Raw genomic sequence first — 27,927 nt, forward strand, 5'->3', positions numbered from 1 at the left:
GTGTGTGTGTGTAAATGACAGAAAGAGAGCACAGATGATAAAGAAAATGGTGTAAATTTTTAACTATAGAGATGATTCTAGAATATAAAGGTGTAAGGATCTTCTTTGCATTATTTTTTCTTTGTATTACTTTTAATTGTTGCAGTTTTTCTTTAATTTGAACTTATTTTCATATAAAGCAGTTTTAAACATATGTCCAACATCTGAATGACGTTTCCTTCTCTATAGATGCAGACCCTCCTCAGCCAGGAGACCCTGGGCAGGTGGCCAGGCCAGGGGGCAGTTGAGGAATCAAGCCATCTGGACTCAACGTGGCCTTAAGCAATGGCTTTCCTCTCTGGGTTCCTCCTCTGTAGGGCCACCTCATGGGCTATTGGACAACTCAAACATTATGCTGGCGAGCCATGAAGAGGGCAGGATCATCATGAGCCATCACTTTATGGGCGTTGTTTCCATCAGCTCTGCCAGCAGCAGAGCTAAGAGCTGCCTGTGGTTCCGAGAGCCACAGTGGCACCTTCCTCAGGACTGTGAACCCAGGACAGGCACCATTCTGGGCTAGCCTCTGGCAGGCTAAGCCTCTGTGCCCTTGCTATGGCCCTGACCCAGGCTTTTCTTCCACTGGCACCTCCGCAGGGCCCGCTCCTGGTTGCTCTCTTGGCACCTGGCTGGAGCACCTTCTGGTGAGGGATGAGGTGGGCCATTGCAGTATGGATTCAGCAGCTTTCCTCTCCCAAGGGAAGCCTTGCGACGGCATCGTTCTGGTGAAAAGAGTGGCTTTCCTGGAGGCCCTGAAATAGGCCATGAATGAGGATGTGTGCTCTGACAAGGGGGCTGGGCCTTCCTCTCTGCCTGTCACTCAGGCAGAGGCACTGTCCATGGCCTCTTGCCCTCTGCCCTCCTTCGTGTTGGCTCAGCCAGTGGAGGCCCCAGAGGAGCCTGCAGGGAGGCAAAGACGGAGGCTGAGTGTTTAATGCCTTGTCTCTGCATCTTCAGGGGCACCTCAGGTCACTGCCCAGGCAAGATGGTCCCCTCCACAGCACTCTGGCTATCTCTGCTTTCCTCCCCTTGCCCCTTGCCCTGGGGCTCTGCAGGAGGCCCAGAGGCACAACTGCTCCCCCATCAACGGCCCTGGGGTGCTGCCCTGGGCCCCTGTGGTTCCCCCTCATCCTGCACTGGCCTTTGGCCTCAACTCCTCAAATCACTCTCTTTGACTCTGCTCCCTGCTCCCCACTGGCCCCAGCCTGTGGAGGGAGGCCAGTCCCTCCCCCATAAACGTCGGGTATTTGCCCATGAGGCCCTGGTTACCAGCTTCAGGGAGGGGAAGCCATTCACGCAACAGAACAAAAGTCAGGGCTGCCATGTCAAGCTTCTGAGGCTTTCCCTGCTTCCTGTTCCACCTTTATTTCATCTTTTCATGAGGTACTGTTAACTGAGAAGCATTATGAGAAGGGAATTAAAAGAAAAGTGGTGGAGGAATACTTTTTTTTTTTTGGTTAAACCTTTTGTTATCAACTCTTTAGGAGCCCGATTCAACTAGAGGAACATGTGGCAGAAACCGTTCTTCAAAATTAGTTCCGAGAGACATGCAGGGCTCTTTACTATTCATTCCATTAAAATCAAAATATTAGCTAATGCCTCTTAAGCCGTCAGAGCGGGTCTGGTGACTCCTCTGATGCACTGTCCTACTTGAAAAGGAAGGAGGCCTTTCATGCTGAGGCCTCTGTCAAATCCCTCTGGTCTCCCGCTCACCCCATGACAAACCCTGACGTGCTGTGTCTGAGACACTTGTGGGCTTCGGACAAAGGCCCAGGGCCAGGAGGGCAAGGCTGCCTCTTCCTCAGCCCCACCCAGCACAAGCCCCCCACCTCCTTGGATCCCAGGGTGGCCTCTGGCAGAGCAGGAAGGCCCCTCCCGGTCCCAGGAGCGACATTTCCTGTATCCAGAGCCAGAACTGATGTTGAAGGGGTGAGGGGAGTGATGACTCAGGGACCCTGAGGCTTAGAAATCAAAACTGCTTTGCATGTTTTCTTGGATTCGCCACTGCCACCTTCTCTGGAAGGAGTATCACAATGCAAATGAATTCCTTTAATCTTGGAGGAACAAACAAATCTGGATTCCAGCACTCTGAGCTCTAGAGCCACCCAAGGTGCCATGGTGGCATTTTTAACTGGGCCCTAACGAAGACAGTGAGGTTTCAGCTCAGTCAAGGCTCATCGCCCTCCAGGACCACAGGCAGAATCAGGCTCCACCTGATAAGAGGTAGCTAAGCAGGCTCTGTGCCTGGTGGCCCTGGTTGCAAAGGAGATGAATACATGTCCCTGGGGTGGGGGGTAGGGTGCTGGCAAAGGATCAGAGAAGGCAGAGATTCCTAAAGGCTGAGTGAACCAAGGAGGGCTTCCTGGAGGAGCTGGATTTTTTTTTTTTTTTTTTTTGGCTGCCCCTCAGCCAGGGATCAGCTCCAAGACACAGGTGCACCTAAGCCACAGTGTGGTCAACGTTGGATCCTTAACCCACTGTGCTGGGCCAGGGATCGAACCTGCATCCAAGACACTGCTGACCTGTTTCTCCATACTGGGAACTCCTTTTTTTTTTTTTTTTTTTTTTAATGAAATGCTTTATTTATAACCCCCACTATTTCTTTTGTCTTTCCGCCATTTCTTGGGCCGCTCCTGTGGCATATGGAGATTCCCAGGCTAGGGGTCTAATCAGAGCTGTAGCTGCTGGCCTACACCAGAGCCATAGCAACGCAGGATCTGAGCCGCATCTGTGACCTACACCGCAGCTCATGGCAATGCCGGATCCTTAACCCACTGCGCAAGGCCAGGGATTGAACCTGAAACCTCATGGTTCCTAGTCGGATTCGTTAACCACTGAGCCACGACAGGAACTCCGGAACTCCTTTTTTTGTGGGGGAGGGGGAAGCTGGGCTTTACTAGATGGTTAAGAGCTGGAAAGGAGAGGGGAGAGGGAAGGGCAAGGAGGACTGTACTGAAAAGCTCAGAGGCAGGCGTAGGAGGGAGGTGGGGCAGGAAACAGTCAGAGGTAAAACTGGAAGGACCTTGGCTGCAAGCAAACGTATTTCTTCTTTCCTTCTTCCTTTTGTTTCCTTGAGCAATCCTACACTCACTCTTAATCTCCCCAACCTGTGGTGTTGATAAATGTTGATTTCCCCTGCACACCTGTTCATATTTCTGATGGAAATGTATTATGAAATCACTCCATTTGGCTGGTGATTACCATGGTAATCAGGAACGCTCACCAGCAGGCCAGCACTCCTCCTGAAAACAAGATTCTGAAGATACAAGCTTTTTTTTCACTTATGATGTGCCTGGGGAGGGATGGGAGCGAAGCAGGTGTGGGGCGGGTGTGAGAGGGGTGGTTTTCTTCTCTGGGGAAGTCTTGGCGGACAGCACGGCCCTCAAGGCCTGGGAGGGCTCTGCAGCAAGACAGGGGAATGGACCAGATAGCGGCTGAGTCAACGGTGACAAGTCCTACATACTGTGGTGCTCTGTTATGTGCATATAGCTGGGGACAGCTTTGTAGGATCCCAGGCCAAGAGAGGATCTGAGAGCTACCAAGGTCAGCAATCTCAGCTGGAATTTCATTCAACCTCCCACTTCTGCCACAGGAACCCCCTCCACACTTCCTGGGGCATTACAAGATGTCATTACCATTATCACCATTATTATTATTTCTCCCCATCACAGTATTATAGTTTAAGTTCTGCTAAAAACCCCAGATGTGTATTATTGAGTGGTGATACAGTCTATTTTAATTTTTCATGAGCTGCAACCAGACTGCTCAGCTTCAAATCCCTATACCACCACTGACTGGCTGTGTGACACTGGGCAAGTGGCTCAACCTCTCTGCTCCTTCTCACCTGTAAAAGGCAGATAATACAAGTTTCTAGTGCCTAAGACTGTTGTGAGGGTTATGTGCATTAATACATGTAAATGGTTAGAATATGTGTGTCGCAGAGTAAGTACTAAAAAAATGCCCAGGATATAACAGAACCCCCCCCCCTCAGTGCATGGGGGACAGGGAAGATGGAGGTTCAGCCAGTATACAAACATGGCCTCACCTCTGTCTCCTGACACCCTCATGTAACAATGGTGGGTTTGGGCTGGAACCCAGACCCCCTGCCTCCTGGCCCAAAGCTCTTTCATTTTCCTTCCCAAAGATGGTGGTTTGCTGGCCTTTGGCTGTTCACCCCAAACTAGAACCCAGCCCTCCTTCTCAAGTCCAGTCACCTCCTACTCTGACTGCAGTCCTGGAAAGCTCAGGCTTAGTACACTAGGACTCCAGAATATTCACATCCTAAACCAACTCTAGCTTTCAGTCATTCCTGTAGCTGCTCATGTGTGTTAGATGCTGCCTAATGAAAACCCAGCACCATAATAATAGTAGTAGTTGCATTTACTTCTTATACTGTCCTAGGCTCTACACTACCTTCTCCATTTAATATAATAATATTTGTCATTAATGGGATTATTTTACATTGCACCAGACATAATATAATCCAAATCAGGCCAGGAGCTGCAGGCTCTGCCTTTCAGAACCAGCCCTACCAGGAGCAGCTGACAGGCCATTATTCTGAGTTCTGCAAACTCGGTGCAATGATAAGGAAATGCCACCAATTTGATGCTTTATCTGGTTGCATGTTGAGGAAAGATATTATTTCAATCAAGATAATGATTCTATTTCTTGGACGGAAATGAGATTTTTTTCATTGCCTCTTGTGGGGTGCCACCAAAAATCTTGAATAGCTCATGGACCAGTTAGAGGATTTTCTTGCAACTCGAGAGAAGGCAGAAACATAAAAGTGAAAGAGGAGGCTCATTTGCAAAAGAAAACTTACATGCCAGGCCTATGAGATTACAAAGTAAGTTCTATTTGGACATTTTACAGGCATCAGACAAAACCCGTGGAACCAAAATTCGGAAGATAAGCCCGCAGTGTGAGCCTGATAGTCTGAATTTCAAGTGAGGTAAATGGCCGATAAAGGTAAAAATGATAACAAAGCCGCGCAGATCAGACTCAGCTACAACAACTCAAAAGTCTTCTAAACCTGCCTGGCACGTCGGGTAAATTTCTGGCGTAATTGGCGGACACATGACCCAGCTGCTCTTTCAACACCTCCTATGACAGGGAGCTCACCAACAAAGGGGCCTGTGGAGCTGCTGACCAGCACCTAAGTTGATAAAGTATCATCTCCAAATGACATAGTAAAGTCACTTCATAAAAGGAAATCAGAGGGACAACTCGCAAGGTGGTGACACTCTGCGGCAGATCTCAGGACGTTTTGGAAACGATACACATTTCAGTAAGCCACCCGAAGTTATGCAGATGGCATTAGGTGACAAGTGTAGTGAGATGGCAATAATTCGAAAGACAGTGAATATCGTGAAATTTTAAATTATTTAAGATATTTGGGGATTTCAAGGGCTGTAATACAACATCGTGAACTCTTCATAGACAATTGCTTTAATGAGGAAATAATTTGCAATTCTTATATCAATTGTTTACATAGTAACTCTAAGGAGTTTGAAAATGTTTATGACGTTTTTATGCCTTTCAAACGTTCCACTGAGATCTGATTTGGTGCACTGTGCTCTCTCTCCAAATAAAAGATACATTTCAGCTCAACCCCTTCTAGAAGAGACCCAGTTTTGATAATTCTTGAGGACCAAGAAGCTGGTCTATTACTGTACAGCAATCAGACTCACTAAAACTTGAAATCTAAACCACAGCATCATCGGTGTGTGTAGACTACCATGAGAAAGTAACCCCAAATGAGGGTAAAATTGTTCGTCACCAGGGGAGGAGCCAGGCTACTGGCGGACAGAGGTAGGAGGGATATTTTTCACAATATACTTTTTGGTACTTTAGCATTTAGGGACATAGAACTGTATTACCTATTAAGAACAAAATTACAGTTTTTTTTTAAAAAAAAGCTCAGTGATTTCAGTGAAAATAGACTTTGACACTATTGATTTTATTTTAATACCTATACTCTTAAAATGCAAACTCACTACAATGAAAATTACTGCCAGGTCAGGAGAAAACTATATTTGGCCATTTTCACAGCAGTGATGTTTTGGGGCACAGTGGTGAATGCAACCAATGCCCCACTCAGACTCCTTGGGTACCCAGCCAAGGAGAGTTTTGCCCTGACACATCTTTGCTCAACTCCTTTCCAACCCTGCTTCCCTCCCTCCCTTACAAGCTTTCCCTAAACAATCTCTCTTGCTCGATCACTTGCACCTCAATCCTCTTTTCCAGAGAACCCAACCTAAGTCACTCACCACTGCCTCCAAAGGGAGCCCTCCAGCATCCTTCCAGAGGATTGTTCCTGGTGATAGCAGCACACATGAGCCTTCCTCTTTGAGGGCAGAACCATTACCCTGGCCAATCAAAACCACTAGCATGGAGTTCCCATTGCAGCTCAGCAGTAATGAACCTAACTAGTATCCATGAGGAGGCAGGTTCAATCCCTGGCTCTCTCAGCGGGTTAAGGATCTGGTGTTGCCGTGAGCTGTGGTGTAGGTTGCAGACATGGCTCAGATCCCGCATCGCTGTGACTATGGCTGTAGCCAGCAGCTGCAGCTCCAATTCAAGCCCTAGCCTGGGAACTTCCACATGCCACTTCCACATGCTGCACATGCAGCCCTAAAAAGCGAGGAAAAAGAAAAAAGAATAAAACAGCATGATGCTCCACATCCCATGAAAGACATGACCATGAAAAACGCTGACCATCGAGAACTGAGTTTCCACAGCCAGACCTAGAGCCCCACAGAGGCAGGGGCAGACCCAAGAGGCCTGCTCCATAATCAGACACCCAGTGCTATGCAGTGGAAAGTCAGCATTAACATCAGCTCTGAGCAAACTTGAGCAAAATACGTTACTCTGAGTCTCAGTTTCCTCATCTGCAAAATGGTACCACCTAACGGGGCCTTGGTGACACTAAGATGAGGCAATACTGCCAAGCATGTTACAAATTGGCAATGCTACATAAACACTGGTTGTTCTTCCTGACATTTACAACAAACTATCACCTCACACCAGCCAGAATGGCCATCATCAAAAAGTCTACAAACAATAAGTGCTACAGAGGGTGTGGAGAAAAAGGAACCCTATTACACTGTTGGTGGGATTGTAAATTGGTGCAACCACTGTGGAAAACAGTATGGAGATGCCTCAGAAAACTAAACTACCATTTGATCCAGCAATCCCACTCCTGGGCATCTATCCAGAGAAAACCACAACTCGCAAAGACATATGTATCCAATGTTCATTGCAGCACTATTTGCAATAGCCAAGACATGGAAACAACCTCAATGTCCATCGATAGAGGACTGGAAAAAGAAGATGTGGTACATGTACACAATGGAATATTACTCAGCCATTAAAAGGAACGAAATACCAGAATTTTTAGCAACATGGATGGACCTAGAAATTATCATGCTAAGTGAAGTCAGCCATAGAATGAGGCACCAACATCAAATACTTTCACTGACATGTGGAATTTGAAAAAAAGGACAGACTGAACTTCTTTGCAGAACAGATGCTGACTCATAGACATTGAAAAATTTATGGTCTCCAGAGGAGACAGTTTGGGGGGTGGGGGGGAGTGCTTGGGTTATGGGATGGAAATCCTGTGAAATTGGATTGTTATGATCATTATACAACTACAGATGTGATAAATTCATTTGAGTAATAATAATAATAATAAAAGAACAAACTAGCTTCCCCTGTTTGTTTGGAATGAATAATTAAATAACCTTTGTTAAAGAAATAAACTCCAGCTGCTCCTCATCCTGGTATAGTATCTAGAGTTCCCTCTGTGAGAAGCAGTTCCAGAGAAAGGGAAGTAGTCACGGGAACACTACCCTCATGACTGCCCACCTGGAGCTTAGGGTGTGCCCTATCAGGGATCTTAGGACCCTCAGCTGTAAGCGGTATCTCTCTCTCTCTCCCCGCTCCCGACACCTCACTGAGATCTAAGGAGGTTCCCCAAGGTGATTTCCCTGTAATCTCTCCAGGGAATATATTCATCTCGAATACAATAACAAACTTCTTGAAAAATCCATGTGCTATTTTCACATAATGAATCATAAACTGGCAGCAACTTAATTTTACTTCCATAGATGAAGGACACGTTACTCCATCCTGATTCTTTTGTACATGGACCACTCATGAAGCTCTTTCAAGCCCTATACCATCAGGCCGTGCGCAGTGTCACCAGTGTTTCCTCCCTCCCCAGTGAGCCCCATGTCTATGACATCCTCTATGTGGGCTGTCAGGTGCTCCCATCCCGGTACCTCTGCCTTGCTCTTTTCTCCCTGAAACAGCCTCCCTCCTCCATCAGCCCAGCTCAGGTCTCTTTCCCCAGGAAGTCTTCCTTAGCCCTGTCCCTCACCAGCATCTCTGCCTATGCCCTACCAGCCCTTTCATAAAGTTTTTCATGATCTCTGGTGCAGGTGTCTTCCCTTCCTACGCTGGACTAACAGCTCCTCCAAAACAGAGCCTGAACCTGCTGCTTCTCTTCTATTTCTCAGAGCCCCCAGATAGTGCCAGGTACCCAGTGAATTAATAATATTCTCAGAGTGAGAAATGGATTGGGTCATGTGATTGCTCCTAGTTTAACACACTGTTAAATGGCTTCTATGAGAATTTACTGTTCTAAATAAGGTCACCCTAGCAGCAAACTTGGAATTGCACACACTGCTTGTGGCCTCAGGGTAAAAAAAATGCACGTCATCCTCATACCAGAGGAGTCCTGCTCTCCCCCACACCCATCAACCACGGTGGGGGGGGGTGACTCTCTTCCATGAGCCAGTGGAAGCCCTCTCCACTCAGAGGGGAGAGCGAGGCTTCAAACCAGGTGCCTTGGTGGCCTTACCTCCTGGTTCCAGCCCCACCCAGCCAGAGGCACCTGCCTGCAGAATGAAAGCCAACTCCATCAAGGTCATGCTCCCTTCCCCGAACAGGGAAATCCACCCACTTCCCAGGAACATTGTCAAGCCACAGTCCTAAGAAAGCAAAATTCAGACTCACAAGCAACGATGCCTTCTTCTTAAATTTCAAGCCAGCAGCTTCTCTGCAAACCTGCTCATTTCCTGCAAAGAGAAGAAAGGGACGGAGAAGCATATTAGCATCTGCTCTGGGTATCCTTCGGCAGTTTCCTGGCCGACCTCTGGCTTCTGCACCTTCTCTGCTTTCTCACTCCCAGCAGCGCTCTCCCCTCCCAGGAACACTGCGTGCCAGTTGGGTGGGCGCCCCTGGCAAGATCTACCCCCCCGCCTCCGGCCGTGGGTTCGGCCCACGTCGCCTCCCTCCCCCTCTCCGGCGCCATGCCAGTCTCAGATTGACCACTGCCTCCAATTCCCTGAAGGCGCTGGGCTTCTTCCCACTCCGGAGTGAGGCCTCCTCTTCTGTAGCATGGGGTTGCCTAGCAACCCTGCGCGCCAGCTCGGAAGGCCCTCCTAAATTGGACCTCACAGCACAGGGCATCTCCTTGTACAGCTGCCTGAATCTTAACAATCTGGTTCTGAATAATAACACAATGGTAATTGCATGCATGGGCCCCAAACTACATTTAAATAATGTTCAAGAGCTGACACAAACCAACAAAGGCCAGAAAATGCATTTCGGAGGTTGACTGGAAGGCCAGGCAGGATGTTCGGTGAGGGAGGGAGTTGACACCAAAGACTTGAGTTAATGACAACGCCAACCTGAACTGGGAGTTCTCCTGCCTTTCTGCCTGAGCATGTCACCACTTTAATGTGTTTTAGGTGAGTTTGGGATCTATAGAGGCAATTAATGCCCTGATGTAGTGATGCTTCAAGACAGGATGCCCTTTAGATCATGGGCAGCATGGGAGATTTTTGGAGGGAGTCAGGAGGGTGAGGATGTGGCACAAGGAAGGAGAACTGGGCTTGAGTGATTCCCCTTGGATTTTATAACCGTGGCTAAATACATTTTAGAAGGTAGGAGGAAGAACTTACCAAGAGAGAGCACAATGCGCTTGCTACCTCAGTGAGGGACAAATTCAATGTGACTGATGGGTTTCAGGATAAGAAGTGAAGGCGAAGAGGCCTTGACACTGGCTAACATGCAGACTGAAGCAGCTTAGCGCGGCGTAGGGAAATGCCGCGTGCGCACGGAGTCCAGCCTTCAATCTGCGTACCTGGCAGAGGGTAATGAAGAGCTCTGCTCAAGGCAGAAGTGTCTTCACACATGGGAATCTGGCAATCCACTCCGCGTGGAGCGACAGCAACGAGGGCCAGCCGATCAGCTCTGATAATTTGAAAGCCTGAAGCACTTTCTTTTTCTTTTTAAATGTCTTTATTATAGTTGATTTACAATATTTTGTCAATTTCTGCTGTACAGGAAAGTGACCCGGATATATATATATACATATATATATATATATATATATACACATACATATACGTATATGTATGTGTATATATATATCCTTTTTCTCGTATTATCTTCTATCGTGTTCCTTTACAAGTGATTGAATATAGTTCCCTGTGCAGCAGGACTCACTGCTTATCCCTTAAAATGTAATAGTTTGCATCTACTAACCCCCAATTCCCAGTCCCTCCCACTCCCTCCTCCTCCCCCTTGGCAACCGCAAGTCTGTTCTCTACATCCATGAGTTTGTTTCTGTCGATAGGTTCATTTGTGCCATATTTTAGATTCCACATATAAGTGATATCATATGGTATTTGCCTTTCTCTTTCTGCCTTAGGATGAAAATCTCTAGTTCCATCCATGTTGCTGAAGCACTTTTTTTTTCTTTTTTAAAGCTCAGAAGGAAGTCCTGCAAGAGACTTCAACAGATCTTCACACACCCATGCTCGCAGCAGCATTACTCACAAGAGGCAAGAGATGGGAGCAACCCAAGTGTCTAATGGATGAATGGATAAACCAAGTGTGGCAATGCCTACAATGGAGTGCCATTCAGCCTTAACAAGGAAGGAAATTCTGACACGTGGATGAACTTGAGGACATTATGCTGAGTGAAATAAGCTAGTCACAGAAGGACAAATGCTGTATGATTCCACTTCTCTGGGTATCTAGAGTAATCAAATTCATAGACCCAGAGAGCAGAATAAAGAGGTTTCCAGGAGCTGGGAAGAGGAGGGTGATGGGGAATTAGAGTTAAATTTGGGGAAGATGAAGAAGTTCCAGAGATGGATGGTGGCAATGGTTGTACAACAAAGTGTTATAATGAAGGCTACTAAAAATAGGTAACATGGTAATTTTTTTTTTTTAATGGCCTTAACTGCAGCATATGAAAGTTCCCAGGCTGGGAGTTGAATAGGAACTGCAACTGAGACCCACGGCTAAGCCACGGCAACACTGGATCCGAGCTGCATCTGCAACCTACGTCACAACGTGTGGCAATGCCAGAGCCTTAACCTACTGAGTGAGGCCAGGGATCAATCCTGCATCCTCACAGAGACTAAACCAGGTTCTTAATCTGCTGAGCCACAACAGGAACTCCTAACATGGTAAATTTTACGTTACATATATTTCACCACAATTAAAATACCACTATTTATCCTTCTGCAATAATAGTATAACATACACGGTGTTTCTCTTCCAGACTTTTGTCCACTTCATTATGCAAGTCAAAACGGCCTGTGTCATTCATGGGGAAACTGTCACCAGGACTCAGGGACAAACCAGACAGTGTGACTCTGGGCCAGGGAACCCATGGTTTGTAAACAGGGCGTTTATACAGCATCATCACGGATGGAGGTGTCTGAGCATAAGAAGCAGGGTCCCCTTGTGTCTAATTGCTGGAATCCAAATGCCATCACTCCCCAGAATGGAGCCTCCTTTCACCCAGGCAGTCTCATGCCTGCTCCTCACCACCTGACCCCAGGCACACGGGCTCACTCTCACCCTGTGCTCCCTGCCTAGAAAGCCCTTTCCTATGGCCGCCACCTGACCTAATCCTACACTTTCTAGTGGATCTCCATCTGATTCCATCTCCCCCATCAGGCCTTCCAGTAACCTCCCACTTCTTTGCTCTGAACGTCACACAACCACCAAGTATTTGCTTTGGAACTATTCTATATTCATGTCTGAAAGGTTTGTCTCTCCCAAAACAGTCTTGGCAGGGCCCCTGGAAAGGGTTTGTCACCAACAATTTTTTTTTTTTTTTGGTCTGCATGGTCCCTGAGCACACTGTGGGCTGTTCCCTCAAGGCCCCGAGAGGGGCCACAGGCCTTGCCTCCTTTCTCAGGGAATCTGGCTGCAGCTCCCCTGCAAACTACCTGTCGACTGCAGGGCCCTAGAGCTCAATATTCCAGGCGGGTGTGTGGAACCCTCCAGCCGTTCAGAGGTGTAACTCAATGTGTGCAATAAACAATTGGGCATTTGCAGATTTTATTAATTTGGAAAGGTCATTAGAGCTAACAGCTTCTCTGAGTGAGACTGAATAAATAGCATGAATGATTTTTTTCAGTGTCCTGATTTTTTTTTTTTTTTTGGAAGGTGCTTTAAGCCTCAAAAAATAGTGTTCTAAGTGTAAAAAAGGGGAGGGGAAATCCAGGCCTTTGAGACAGGGGGAGCCCCAGTGGAGCTCTGGACAAGGCCTCTTTTCCCATGTGAGCCTTAGCCTTCTCATCTGCAAGTTGAAGGCATGATGGCTAGGGTCCCTTTCAACTTAAAAAGTAAATAAAATTATGATTCAAGGTGAGAATGAGTTAGCAATTTTCCAAGTTAAGAGATACCTCCCTCCCTTTCCACTCACCGTACCAGGTGCTGGGCACTGCTGCACCTCTGGAGAAATAAGGTTCAAGTTCATAGCCTCTCAACCAGGAAAAAGTCCTTGATGATTTCACGTGCCTTCCCAGACCCTGACCTGGAGGCTCTCAAACCCAATAACCTGGCTGCCTGATTCTCACTAGATCATTAAGGAACACTTGGGACTAATGACTTCTTTTCTTGAAACTCCATGAATGGCTGGAAATGGGCCAAAAGGCATTGACTGGCCTCTGTCTTCCCAACCCTCGGCTCTCTGACCCGCCAGCACTATCCTTCAAGGGCCAGGCCTCTGCAGGACACACACACTTGTAGTTCTCCCTCAAGGAAAGAAGGAAGCAGTGGTTAAGGAGCAGAGGAGTCTGGCTCCAGCCTGCTGCTGTGGAGAGAAAGGACTGGCCCTTGACCAGAAGGTGCAGTTCAGCATCCCTCCCCTTCTCCATCCTCATCCCATCTTCTCTCTGTCCCAAGTGGACAGACACCAGGAAGGTGGGAGGACCACATCTGTCTGCAAAGGTGTGCCCCCAAACACCTATGCCCTCACCTCTGATGGATCCTGGCTTTCCGTAGCAATGGGAAGACTAAGAGTGAATCAGAACTGTATGACAGACAACCAAATACTCATTTTTTTTTCTTTTTTTCTTTTCCTTTTTAGGGCCGCACTTGTGGCATATGAAATTTCCCAGGCTAGGGCTGGAACCAGAGCTGCAGCACCAACCTATACATGGGTATGGCAATGCCAGATCTGAGCCACATCTATGACCTACGCCACAGCTTGGGGCAACGCTGGATCCCTAACCCACTGAATGAGGCCAGGGATCAAACCCACGTCCTCACGGACAATGGTTGCGCTCTTAACCTGCTGAGCCACAATGGGGACTCCCTAACACTCATATTAACATTGGCTTTAATATTAGTTCAGATTAGTTAACATTTGCACTAATTACAAAGTATTTTCCCTGTCAGGCAGGTGGGGTAGATCTAACCTATTTAGTGAGCATCTGCGGGATCCCAGGGTCTTGGTTCCCTGCTGGGGATGCACACACGAGAAGGTGTGGTTCCCATCCACAAACTCCCTCCAGGATGCTCAATAGTCAGGAAGATGGAGGCCCAGAGAAGTTGAGTGACTTTCTCAGAGTCACTCAGCTCACTAGTGCTAGCCATGCTCAAACCACATCCTTGGACTCAGAGCCTTTTCTGGGGTGGCCCATGAGTATAGAGTGAAATATAGCCTGTATGCCATCAACCAGAAGGGACCAGCCAGAGGACAGCGTAGTCTATGCCCAGAATGAAGCAGTGCCTGTGGGACAGGCCAGGTTTGACCCTGGACACCTCAGAGGGGCAGGTCCTGGGCCGGGTACGGGTCAGTGCCTGCTGCAGACATGGCCTTGGCCCCTCATGGCCTTTCTGCTCAATGATAAACACCCCTCTTCTCACCCGCCACCTTGGTGGAGATGCTGCCTTGAGAACTGATGCAAATTCATGAAATCTTTTTCTTTTTCTTCTTCTTTTTTTAAATCTGCACTAACCCCTCTCTTCTAGAAACTGCCACCACACTTACAGTCAGCACGGGACACAAAATTGGTATTGTTCTTCTCAGAGTGTCTAATGGCTTTTTGAAAAATCCTATGTCCATACTGGAGGGAGCACATAGAAATTCCTCACGTTATAGGCGGGGCGGGGGCCCCCAAGCCCAGAGCAGGCAAAGGACCTGCCCCGAGTCACACGAAAGACAAGACCAGAACCAGAACGGGGGTCCAAGATTCCCACCCTACAATGGTGGGAGGGGAGGTCCAGGCTGAGCCCCGTTGACTGTGAACCCCCATGGCAGCCCTCAGCAAGTGTGCGTGGCTGGGAGGGAGGCTTTTTGATGCTGGGTGGTGGCAGACAGACTACCCCCTCCCCCCACCGCACATCCACCCCCGAGCCCCTGGGAATGATATTGAAGTGACCAGCTCTGCCTCAGAGGGAGGAGCAGAGGCCAGGAGAGGTGCCCCTGGGGAACAATGAAGTCATGGTCTCTGTAGCAGGGCCTTGCAGCTCCCAGGAGCCTGGAATGCCTTAGGATTTAGAGCCAGACCGGCCCTGCCATTGACCAGCTGGGTCACCTTGGACATGTGACTGTAGATGTTCACCAGCAAAATGGGCAGAATAATGACACTGATCTCCGACCTCCCTGAGTTAAAGCGGGGATGAAATGAGAAAACGGAGGGAGACACTCTGCATCCATGTCTTCTGAGGGAGGGCAGAGAGACCGGTTTCCCCAGGAGGTCAGCTCCCCGGAGCGGGTGGGAGCACGCTGACTGCTGTGCTCACTGCTGAGTCCCCAGAGACCCGCTCTCGAATGAGGGTTGTCAGCGCTCCTGTGGAAAGTGCTGACAGGCTGGGGCAGCCCAACACCCAGATGAAGAGGCCTGGGGTGAGGAGCTGTCCCTGGGGGTGGGTCGGCTGAGGGTCTGTAGGGACAGGGAGGCAGGGGCTGTGTTGTGTGGGTTGCAGTTTGCTTTTTCCTCTGATATTAAAATCAGCCTGGGGACGCAAAATGGCACAGACACCTAAGAAGACTGTTTGGAAAACTCGGTAGCTCCTTACACAGCTAGACATACTGTTACCATAAGATCCAGCAAGCGCACTCTTGGGTATTTACTCAAAGGTGCTGAAAACTTATGCCCACACAACAACCTGCACAGAGATGTTTATGGCAGCTTTCTTCATAACTGCCCCAAACGGAAGCCACCAAGTTGTCCTTCTGTCGGTGAATGGACAAATAAACTGTGGTCCATCCAGACAATGGAATATCCTTCATTGCTAAAAAGAAATGAGTTATTAAGTCATGAAGATGTGGAGGAAACTTAGATGCATACGACTAAGTTAAGGAAGCCAATCTAAACGGGCTTCATACCACGTGATTCCAACCATATGACCTTCTGGAAACGGCAAAACTATGGAGACAGAAAAAAGATCAGTGGTTGCCAGATGGGAGGAAGGATGGATGAACAGGTGAATCACAGAGGATTTTTAGTGTGGAGAAACTATTCTGTATGGTAATGTAATGATAGATATATGGCCTTGTACATTTGTCAAAGCCCATAAAACTGTGCAACACACAGAATGAACTCTAGGAGTTTCTGTCGTGGCTCAGCGGAAATGAATCCGACTAGTATCCATGAGGATGTGGGTTCAATTCCTGGCCTCACTCAGTGGGTTGGGGATCTGGCATTGCCGTGAGCTGTGGTGTAGGTCGCAGACGTGGCTCGGATCCTGTGTTGCTATGGCTGTGGCCAGCAGTTGTAGCTCTGATTTGACCCCTAGCCTGGAAACGTCCATATGCCGCAGGTATAGCCCTAAAAAGCAAAGCAAAAAAAAAAAAAAAAACCTCAAGGACTCTACTGCTAACTATGGAATGGACTTTAGTTAATGATGTATCACTAGATTAATAGATATGCACTACCATTTATAAAATAAACAACAAGGATTCACTGTATAGCACAGGGAACTATAATCAATATCTTTTATTTTTTTAATGGCAGTACCCACAGCACATGGAAATTCTCAGGCCACGGATTAAATCCGACCTATGATGCAGCTGTGGCAATGCAGGATTTTTTAACCCACTGACCAGGGCCAGGGAGCAATCTTGTACACCAAGCCACTGCAGTCAGATTCTTAACCCACTATGCCACAGCAGGAACTCTTATATTCAAAAATCTTATAATAAACTGTAATGGAAAAGAATCCAAAAAAAGAATATAGATATATACATATATATAACAGAATCACTCTGCTGTAACCTGAAACTAACATAATATGGTCAATTTACTCTCCTTCAATACAAGTAAATAATATATTACTATTAGTTCATCAATTGTAACCAATGTACCCCACTATAGCAGTAAGAATATCTTGTGTTAGTGTAAAATAATGCAACAGAAGAAACTTGGAGGGAGGGAAGGGAGAAGAGTTATATGGGAACTCGGTACTTTCTGCTCAATTTTTCTATAAACCTATAACTGGTCTAAATAATAGTCTAGGAGTTCCCACTGTGGTACAGTGGAAATGAATCCAACCAGTATCCATGAAGCTGCAGGTTCCATCCCTGGTCTTGCTCAGTGGATTAAGGATCCAGTGTTGCCATGAGCTGTGGTGTAGGTCACAGCTGTGGCTCAGATCCAGCGTTGTTGTGGCTGTGGTGTAGGCTGGCGGCAACAGCTCTGATTAGACCCCTAGCCTGGGAACCTCCATATGCTGTGGGTGGGGCCCTAAAAAGAAAAATAAATAAATAAATAAATAAATAATAGTCTTAATTTATTACAAAGCAAGCACCGCCCCCCCCACCCCAGGTGGACAGGTCCCACGCTGGGGACTTGGAGGACGGGCAGGAGATCAGCACAATCCTTCCAACTTCAAGTATAACCGTGTCCAACCAAAATGTTAGAGAGTGTGGCAAAGCCAGATGGGAGGTCAGCAGGACTCCCCCCGCAGTGAGGCAATTAGAGCCCTGCACCCCAACAACAGGACACCTCTGGCCATTGGACAGTGACTCAGCCTTCACTTACCCTTCCTGAGCATGTGCCCAGGGCAGGCTCACTCCCCTGCCTGCCAGAGACGTTTGCCTTCCAAAAATAGATGGAGCTCCCTGCCCCCAGACTCCCCCAAGACATTTCTATCCTTCCACCGCCAACACCAGATATTGTGGGTGCTCGATAAACGTACATTGAATTAAATAGTGACTACCTGTATGCCTCTTGCTTTCCCCATTAAAGGAAAGAATCAGATTCTAAGCCTCCCCAGCCCCCAGTCCCTGAAAAGTATCTCTTGAACAGAATGAACAGCAGCACCTCCAGGCCATGGGGGAGAATCGTGCTTGGTTATGAGGCCACTCCCCCAACCCTGGGAGCACATTTTGGAGGGGCCTCCCCCAGGCATACCTGTTCACTCCCCTTGGAAGGGCTGAAAGATGAGTGCGTGTGTGTGTCTAGTCCTTGTCAAGAAGCCTGAAGGACAGCAGAGTGGCCCTTGACCGTGACATGGGGGAGCCTCAGGGGAAATCCAAGAACAGAGCCCAGCAGGGCGTAGGAATGGTTTGGTCTGCTCTGATTGAGAGAGACAGAGGCAGACAGACAGACAGAAACAAGAGACAGAGAGAACAGTGTGTGTGTGTGTGTGTGTGTGTGTGTGTGTGTGTGTGTGTGTGACTACAGACCAGCATCATTCAAGGCAGTCGAATCCTCTTCGGTCCCTGCTTGGCGGGTGGTGATGGCCCCTCGGAAGTCCCATGTTTCTGTAGCCTTGGTGGAGAATCTTAAAATAGCCTGAGAAGGCGAGAGGGCTGAGCCTGGAGCCAAAGCCAACACAGGGACCTGTGCCTTGGGTGGGAGGCAGGGAGAAGAGCCTACCCGAGAAACAAAGGCCTAATCTCCCCAGTCAGGCTGCCCAGTGCAGGCCCAACTGCTCGATCACATCACCCACGTATTCTTTTTTTCTGGCCTCAGGGAAGCGTTCCTGGGTTGGGAATCCTGAGCAAGGGCTGCCAGCAGGGATTGGCCTGGGGGAGCTGAGGGAGAGGTCATGGCTGCCCAGGTAGGAAGGGGGGTGTCCATGGAGGGAGGGGGGCCTTCCCACTGTTCTCTGGCTGGTGGGGCAGGATGGTTAATGCTCAATAGAACATGGCGGATGCAGAAGGAGGAAAAAGAATATTCAGTGTTGTAATATTGAATAGCTGTTTAAATTGGGGTTGGGGGGAGGTTTCTTTCTACAACACAAGAAGGAAAAGCGTGATTAAAGCCTACATGTCTGCAGGGCTCATCTCAGCAGCAGCAGGACTTCTCCCCTACAAGGGGCCGGGGGAGGAAGGATCTTGTGGATTTAACCAGAAGCTTCCCTGATTTCATTGGCTAACGGTATCTGGGGAGGTGTGCACTGCACACTTTGCCTGGGTGGTAACTTAAGCCCTGCAGGCCTGGTTCTGCTGCTGAGCGGGGCTGGGATTTCAGGCTGGCTGTGGGAGCCAGGCTCATCAGCCCTGGAAGGGACCCATGTCGGCTGGTAATGGTGGCATTTGGAGCTCCAGGCAGCAAAACAGGGAGACAGGCCTGTTTTCTCTAGCGGCCACGGGCTTCAGTGACTTTTCCTGCCTCTGTGGGTCTTGCCGCTTGTCCTCTTTCCTGGGGCCCTGAGTCTATCACTCCCCCTCCTCCCTTCATTTAAACCTGATTTCCAGAAAGTTCTATCTAACTTGGTGTCCAATGTGATAGGAATAATGAATGCCAGGCTTCCTCTCAGAGAAGAGGTGTTTCCCAACCCCATCGCAAATGGGAGAAAAAATTGATTCCCTCGGAGAGGGATTTATTTTACTTTTTCTTTTCTTTCTTTCTTTTTTTTTTTTTTTTTTTTTTTTTTTTTGCTTTTTTAGGGCTGTACCCACAGCATATGGAGGTTCCCAGGCTAGGGGTCCAATCAGAGCTACAGCTGCCAGCCTACACCACAACCACAGCAATGCCAGATAGGAGCCGTGTCTGCGACCTACACCACAGCTCACTGCAACACCAGATCCTTAAACCACTGAGCGAGGCCAGGATCAAACCCACAACCTCATGGTTCCTAGTCGGATTTGTTTCTACTGCACCATGACAGAAATTCCTTACTTTTTATTTTCGAACTCCGCTGTTGACTCTGCATCTCAGTGATGTGGAAGACAAATCTGCGAGTGACATGCAATGACAAGGAAGACCCAGGCAGTGTGGGTGGTGTGATGGATGTTTGGAAAGGGATCACGTGACCTCCAGAGCAGAAGGGAGAGCCTGGTGAGGTGGTCTCTAAAGCGGCTCCCGCCTTTCTCTCTCTGGAACTGGGTCACTCCCCCCAACATAGACCCTACCTTTTATTGTCCAAACAGGGACACATTGGAAGATGGAAGGGGACACTATTAAGAGTCACCTGGGGACAACCGGCATGAAGTGGCTGTCCCAGGCTGACCAGGACGTATCCCTCTAGCAGTGTCAACCTCTGGGACCTGGGAAAACCCAGTCAGAGCTCTTCTCTGGAACTTTTATCACGTGACTTAGGGAAAAAAGGTCTGCCTCAGCCACCCAGCTCCCCCTCCAGGATAAGAAATGATCCTGAGAGAGGCCGCCGGGCCTATCAGAGCCTCACGGAAGCACTATTTGCATCCGTGTGAAATATAAGCAGCCTCATGTCTGGCCCTGGCCACCTTCGAGGCCCACCCTCTCTGACCCCCTCCGACCCCCTCAGCTCTCACCTCCTACGAGAAGTCTGCCAGATACCCCATTTCCCTCAGCATTTCATGTCTCACGCATCCTAGTTCCTCATGCCAGTGACCTTCTCCCCCACCCGCTCTTCAGCTCTGGAGGGGGTGCTTCCATGTGTCACTCACCCCTGGTCCCTCCCATCCCTACACTTCCTCACCCCTACTCCCCACCCCAGTGCCTTGCTTAAAGGGAGTCTTTGATTTGAAGTTTTTGGCAAATTAGAGTTCCTGTTGTGGCGCAGCAGAAATGAATCTGACTGGGAACCGTGAGATTGCGGGTTCGATCCCTGGCCTCACTCAGTGGGTTAAGGATCCAGAGTTGCCGTGAGCTGGGGTGTAGGTCATAGACACGGCTCAGATCTCACGTTGCTGTGGCTGTGGTGCAGGCCGGTGGCTATAGCTCCGATTGGACCGCTAGCCTGGGAACCTCCATATGCCCGGGTGTGGCCCTGAAAGACAAAAAGGACAAATAATAAAGTTTTTGGAAAGTTGAACTGAACTCCTGCAATTTTTCCTCTAGACTAGGGACTCAGGCACAGGCCTCACTGTCCTGTAACCCTCTGGGAGTTCACTGGTTCTCGCACATCAGCTTTTCAGGACAAATACTCCTGAATCTCTGTGCCATTGCAGGGCCTTTACTGTTGAAATCTGTGCAGTTGAGTAGGATGGTGACTTGGCCATACCCCTGAAACTGATACAACATCGTAAGTCAACTATACGCCAATGAAAAAAAATTTTAAGTAAAAAAAAAGTAAGGAGGGTGTTGACTGTTAGGTGGGAGTGACTGAAATAAAATCCAGAAAGGGTCTCACTCTCTCTATATTTTTTTTATGACCACACCTGAGGTATATGGAACTTCCCAGGCCAGAGACTGAATCCGAGCATAGCTGTAGCAACACCAGATCCTTTAACCCACTGTGCCAAGCCGGGATCAAACCCGTACCTCCACAGTAACCCAAGCAATGCAGTCAGATTCTTTTTTTTTTTTTTCTTTTTTGTCTTTTTGTCTTTTTAGAGCTGCACCTGTGGCATATGGAGGTTCCCAGGCTAGGTGTCTAATCAGAGCTGTAGCTGCCAGCCTACACCAGATTCATAGCAACGCCAGAACTGAGCCTTGTCTGCGACCTACACCACAGCTCATGGCAACGCTGGATCCGTAACCCACTGAGCAAGGCCAGGGATTGCGCCCAAAACCTCATGGTTCCTAATCAGATTCGTTTCCACTGCGCCATGATGGGAACTCCTGCAGTCGGATTTTTAACCCACTGTGCCACAGCGGGAACTACAAACTCTATTTTTATAGCTCAGGCGAGGCACAGTTTGGCCAGTGAACCTGGGTGAGAACTCAAAACCTACAATCTCCCCACCTTGGAAAGATGAGAAGGCAGTCAAGACTAAGTGCAGAAGGGTGGGGTGGTACTTGCAGGGAGCTCAGGGGCAAATCAGGGAGGGCTTCCTGGAGGAAGTAGACAGTAAGCAGAGGTTGGAAAGATGGGGTGGATATGGAGAATAGAGGCAAAGGGCTAGAAAGGGAAACTCTTAGCCAAGATGCAGAGGTGGGGATGGTCTATCATAGTCATGGCCATGAGTACCAGGTCTGGCTGGAGCAGTCCACATGTGCTGAGAAGCAGGACATGCAGCCATGAGGGCAGATGAAGGACCCAAACACCAGCTGCCTCTGGTGTGTGGAGTCACCTGGTTGCCTGTTGTCTAAGGGAGAGTGGAGGGAGTGCGGCTGGACTAGAACTTGCTGCTCAGGCCCCTGGGTAACATCCAGGAGGGAGCAGACGATTGACTCAGGCTGAAGCCATCTCCAGCTCTCCCCCTGTTTCTCCCTGGCTCCTCCAATTCTGCCAGTTCTGGGAAACCCAGCCAACTAAGCATCTGTGACCCAAAAGAGTAATCTCACCCGCCCAGCACACCAGCCTCTGATTCAGAGTGGTGGGAGTCAATTCCCAGGAGCTGAAGCTGAGCGCCCCCACAACTTGCTGTGGAAGAAATCCGCCTAGCTGAAATGATTGGTCAGCTGACTGAAACATCTTAACATCTAACATATGTTTGTACCTTCATTCATCAAACTTTGGATGCAAAGCCCAGGCCTTTCTTTAACTTCCCATCTCCTGGACACAATTGTTCCTATTGCCTCTGTGGCATAAATCACACTCAAACGACACTACAATTTTGAATTGCATTTTTTAAAGTGGAATGAGAAATTAAATTTCCTTGCAGAATAATCTGAGTGCCAAAGTTTCCTTCGATTTTGTGGATATTTCCCCAACCTCTCCTAGTTGTTTCACCTACACCTAAGTCAACAGCATTTTTAAAAAATGGACTAGTCTTGGAGTTCCTGTTGTGGTGCAGCAGAAACAATCTGACTAGTATCCATGAGGATGCAGGTTCAGCCCTGGCCTTGCTCAGTGAGTTGGGGATCCGGTGTTGCCGTGAGCTGTGGTGTAGCTCCCTTTTGACCCCGAGCCTGGGAACTTCCATATGCTGCGGGTGCGGCCCTTAAAAAGAAAAAAAAAAAAAAGTGGACTAGTATTATTTGAGTTTTCCAAAGCTTCAACTGAGTGTTCATTGAAACAATTTTTTTTTTCTTTTCACAGTGGTATTTAGCTGGTTTGTATAATGCTTAATTAAATTGCATAATTACAAAAGCAAGTTCCACTGGCATAAACAGGTTTGGGACGCAAGCCAGATGCCTCTAGAAAAGCATTCGGCTCAGCTGGTGGGAGGAGACACGGTGGACCTTTGGACAGCGCCTTTGTGCCAGCTGCGGGCATCAGTCAGACGGAATGGAGGGAGCTGGTGAGATTGGCAATCTGGTTCACTGTGGCACAGAGAGCATCTAGGGCTCCTCTTATCAGGACTCAGCTTAAGTCTCCAGGGACTAAGAACCCAGGGCTGCCCCGTGCCCACCTTGGTCCTCACCTGGTTCCCTTTCTCCCACTTCCATGCCTGTGCTAAATGAGCCCTAGACCCACGCCCCATGCCTGTCCCTTCTTCCCTCTCAGACCCAAAGCCTCCCCCCGCTGCAGCTGTCCAGAGAGGAGTTAACAAACTAACGCTTCTGCATTAGTGACAGGCAATGGCCAAATGTACCCTCTCCCAGCAGTCATGGGAATTTCTTACTCAGAGAAGAGTTTCTAATGACGTAATTTCCGGCACCTACAGTAGGTTGGGGGCGGGAGAGATGGAGTCAGGGGAATGTCAAGAAATCAGCCTTCAATCACACCATCTTCCTTAGTCTTTGATTTTTCATGTCCCCACACCCCTTATGTGGCATGGGACGCCCTCCTTAACCTCCCTTATCGAGTCATTTTCTCCATGTCCAGCCTTCCCTATTGCACAGGTCATAGAGCGAAAGCTAACATTCCACTTAAATGCCGTCCACCCAACCAACCAGCCAACCAATCAATCAAAAGTATTAGCAGGGACCTACATCTTATAAGAAGAAGGAAAATACTCTGCCGCAGAACACATCTGTAGCAGACACTTATTTTGAGCCACCCACCATTATGCTCCCCTTCCTCTGGACAGAAAACACCAGCTTCCTCTCAGATTATTACTGGCCCCCTTTAGCCAATGGGTTATGGTTGGCTTAAGCCCAATCAGCTCAGCTCAGCTCCCTGGCCATGATGACTGGAGCCAGTTCTATCATATAAGATGCAAGGAGAGTTTACTGGGGACTGCTGGGGGAACAAGCTCCATCACTGGAGATGTTGAAGGCACAGAAAAGCCCGGAGCTGCTGCAGCCATTTTGTTGGAGGATGGCAGTGAGCTGCATTCTCAGTGGAGCTGGAGACCTCATCAAGCTACTCCTGAAGATCACATTGCTTCTTACGTTTACCTAAGCCTCCAAATTCCCTTTTTAAATTGATTTACTTAAAAAAAAAAGAAGCTAATATATATACATGGCTTGAAAATCAAAAGTAATAAAAGCCCCTGGAGTGCCCGTTGTGGCTCAGTGGTTAACAAACCCAACCAGTATCCATGAGGACGCAGGTTCAATCCCTGGCCTTGCTCAAGGGTTAAGGATCAGCATTACCGTGAGCTGTGGTGTAGGCTGGCAGCTGCAGCTCCCATTCGACCCCTAGCCTGGGAAACTCCATATGCCACAGGCGCAGCCCTAAGAAGACAAAAAAACAGAAAAAAAAAAAAAAAGGTAATAAAAGCCAGTAGCAGTCCCCACTCCAGCTCCCAGAGATAACCACTCTCAGTTATTTTAGCTATTTCTTATGTTCTTTAGCTACATATTTCTAAACAACTGCTTAGTCAGCTAGGACTGTCATAACAAAATACCATAGACTTGGTGGCTTAAACAACACAAATGTATTTTTCACAGTCCTGGAGGCTAGGAAGTCCAAGGTCTAAGTACCAGATGATTTGGTTTCTGGTGAGAGCCTGCCTCCTGGCTCACAGGCAACCACCTTCTCCCTGAGTTCTCCATGGTCGAGACTGAGCTCTCTGGTGTCTCTTCTTAGAAGGATGCTAATCAGGGCTCCACCCTGACGACTCCATCTAACCTTAGTTACTTCCTTACTCCAAACACAGGCACACTGGGGTTAGGGACACAGTATCTGAATGTCAGAGAAACACAATTCAGTTCACAGCACATGCTATATTCTGCCATTTATAGAGCTTCCACTTTTAGACAATCTGTTAGTGCCCCATAATGGAAGAAGAGATTCCTTATGCCCACAATGCCACTTCCTCTAAACCCACATTTCTGTGCCATGTACCCTCCCCACAGAGGGATTCATCGTTTCAGTTAAATCAGTTGTTGGTATTCACACAATTATGACTACTCACAGATGAGCCACAAGATAGTACTTTCTTCTTCTTCTTCTTTTAATGGCTTCACCTGCAGCATAAAAAGTTCCCCGGCTAGGGGTCGAACCCCTAGTTTCAGGCCTATGTCACAGCCTTGATAACACTGGATCCGAGCCCCATCTGTGACTTAGGACGCAGCTTAAGGCAATGCTAGATCCCTAACCTGCTGAGGGAGGCCAGGGATTGAACCTGCATCTCACGGAGACTATGTCAGAGTCTTAACCCGCTGAGCCACAACAGGAACTCAGATAGTCCTTTCCTGCATAACTTATTTTCTCTAGTGTTAAAAATGGCTTTGGAGTTCCTGCCATGGCACAGTGGGTTAAGAATTCGACTGTGGCGGCTTGAATCACTGAGGAGGCACAGGTTCGATCCCTGGCCTGTGAAGTGGCTCAAAGGATCTGGTGTTGCCGCAGCTATGGCTCAGATTCAATCCCTGGCTGGGGAGAACTTCCATACGCTGTGGGTGTGGCCATTAAAAAATGGCTTTGTATGCACCTAACACTGATTGACACACAAACTGACTGCCAGAACTGTTACAATCCCGCCACAAACAGTCCGTGCCTTAGGATTCTGTCAGTTCCCTTTTGGGTTTTTCCAGGCTCCATCCCTGCCAGAGTTCCCATCCTCTGACTCCAGTCTGAATCTGAGCCTTTCACCCAGCTGTCACCTGAAACTTCTTTTTCCTGGATCCCACAGTGTACTAGTTTCCGTTGCTGCAACACAAATATATTACCTTTATCATTCAGGAGGTCAGAGATCTGAAAGAGGACCCACTGGACTAAAATCAAAGTGTTGGCAGGGTTGCATTACTCTTGCAGGTCTTGAAGAGCTTTTAAAAGCTATCTGTTTTTCCGGCTTCTAGAGGAACCCACATTCCTTGGCTAATGGCCCCTTTCCTCCGTCTCCAAAGCAAGTGACCTCAGGAGAGACCTCCCTGTACAGCATCACTCCCGCCTGCCCCTCTGCCTCCTTCCTTCACGTCTAAGGACCCTTGTGATGCCACTGGGCCCAGCAGATAATCCAGGATCCTCTCCCCATCTCGAGGTCAGCCAATTAGCAACCTTCATTCCATCTGCATCCTTAACGCCCTCTGGCTAAGTAACCTCATGTTTTCACAGGTTCTGGGCATCAGGCTGCAGACATCTTGGCGGGGTTGGTGGGGTGGGGGGAAGCAGGGGGGGCATTACTTTGTCTACCACACCCACCATTATTGTTCTGGTTTATTCTTCCACCTCACTGGTACAAAGTTTTAGGAGGTACATCCTTGGAGACCATGTCGACCCAAACCAACTTTATTCCATTCCTTCTTGAAAGTCTGTTTGGCTGTGAATAGAAAGTTTAAGTTGGAAACCACCTTCCCTTGTAAAACTGAAGGCATTGTCCCAGTGTTTCCAAGGATGCCGGACTGAAAGCCCAATACTGTTCTGTGTTCCAACATTTGCATACAATTTACTCCCGCATCTTCTCTTTGTCCTTAAGGGTCTGAACCTCCACAAGGATAGGCCCTGGGAGGGTCTGTTCTGTCCACTGTGTTTCTCCAATTGTCTGGAAGGATGAGCCCTTCAGACCTGGAACTTTCTCCTGTAACTTCTCTGATAACCTCCCCTCCTCAGGTGTCTCTGCTCTCAGTTTCTGGAACCCTGACTGCTGGCCCGCCGGGACCGAGCTTCTAATTCCCTGCTTTTCTCTATCCCAGTTCCAACATCGTGGCCTTCTTTTCCTACTTTCTGAGCAAGTCTCTCAATTCAGCTTTCAAATCTTCCACTGATTTTTAAATGTCTGCTACTATATGTTTAACTGCTTAGAGTTCTTCCTTATGCTTTGAATATTCCCTTTTGATAACCTTCATTCTCAGTTTATGGATGCGTTATCACCTCTTATCTCTCTGAGAATATTAATTACACTTTTATGGAAGTTTGCTTCCATTTCTAGATGTGCCTCTATTCTTTCCAGCTACTTTTGTTTCCAGTTTACCTGTTTTCTCTCTTTTTCTGGCTATACCTGCAGCCAGGCCAGGAGTCAAACGAATCCACTGCAGCGACAACGCCAGATCTTTAACCGCTATGCCACCAGGGAACTCCCACTCTCCCTCAATTTCACGTTAGAGGTTTTCTTTTCACAAATGCCAGGTGATCCTTGATCAGCATTTATACTTGAGAGGAAGACACTAGAAATTCCCATCGTGGCTCAGCAGAACGAATCTGACTAGTATCTATAAGGACGCAGATTCAATCCCAGGCCTTGTTCAGTGGGTTAAGGACCCGGCGTTGGCGTGAGCTGTGGTGTAGGTCACAGACACGGCTCAGATCTGGCATTGCTGTGGCTGTGGTGCAGGCCAGCGGCTATAGCTCCAATTCAGCCCCTAGCCTGGGAATCTCCATACACCGCAGATGCGGCCCTAAAAAGACAAAAGACAAAAAAAGAGCAAGACACTAAAAAGTCTCAGTGTTTTCTTTCTGGGGGATTAGGTAAAAATCTGGTCATTTCTTTGGGGGAATGCAGACATACACACACAAACATGCATATACACAGGTATCTTTATGCCTACAAACATACATTTATACACATATATACATATATATACACACACACACATATTATGGATATTCACACACATACATATACACATAAACACATACACATACATACACATTCACACCTAATGTAAGTATAGGAGTTTTCCCCTCTGGGACCATCAGTTTACTTGCAAAGGAACCTTCCAATCACCCTCCCTGGGGTACAGACACCGGGCTGCCAGCGTTCTTGGAGGCGAGAGTAAAGAGGAGGTGGAAGTCTCACGACTCAGGATATACCCTTTAAATAAATGTTCTTATTTTGAGTGCAGGGTGCAAACTTGCTCTCTGTTGTATGCAGTGTCTCAGAGCCAGAACTCCCCTGAATCCTATCCTTTTGAAAAGAAACCTCTGGTCTTTGACCAAGGTGAAGGGGGAGTTACGGGAGGGGATCTCGGGTCACAACTCTTCAAGCAGATTTTCCACCAGTTCCCAAGTTTTCAAACCCATACTTCACCTTGCCTT

The 27,927-nt window shown here is 48.1% G+C and overlaps 1 protein-coding gene across 1 annotated transcript in view; it reads right to left on the reverse strand.

The window, feature by feature from the left end:
* Positions 1 to 27,927, reverse strand: part of ZBTB7C (zinc finger and BTB domain containing 7C) — a 404,866-nt gene that overhangs the window by 168,132 nt on the left and 208,807 nt on the right. Inside the window, exon 3 of the mRNA XM_021092801.1 lies at positions 9,058 to 9,119. The gene's annotated coding sequence lies outside the window, so the exon portion shown is untranslated. The remainder of the gene's footprint in view (positions 1 to 9,057; positions 9,120 to 27,927) is intronic.

This window comes from Sus scrofa, chromosome 1, assembly GCF_000003025.6.
Source record: "Sus scrofa isolate TJ Tabasco breed Duroc chromosome 1, Sscrofa11.1, whole genome shotgun sequence".
NCBI lineage: Eukaryota > Metazoa > Chordata > Mammalia > Artiodactyla > Suidae > Sus > Sus scrofa.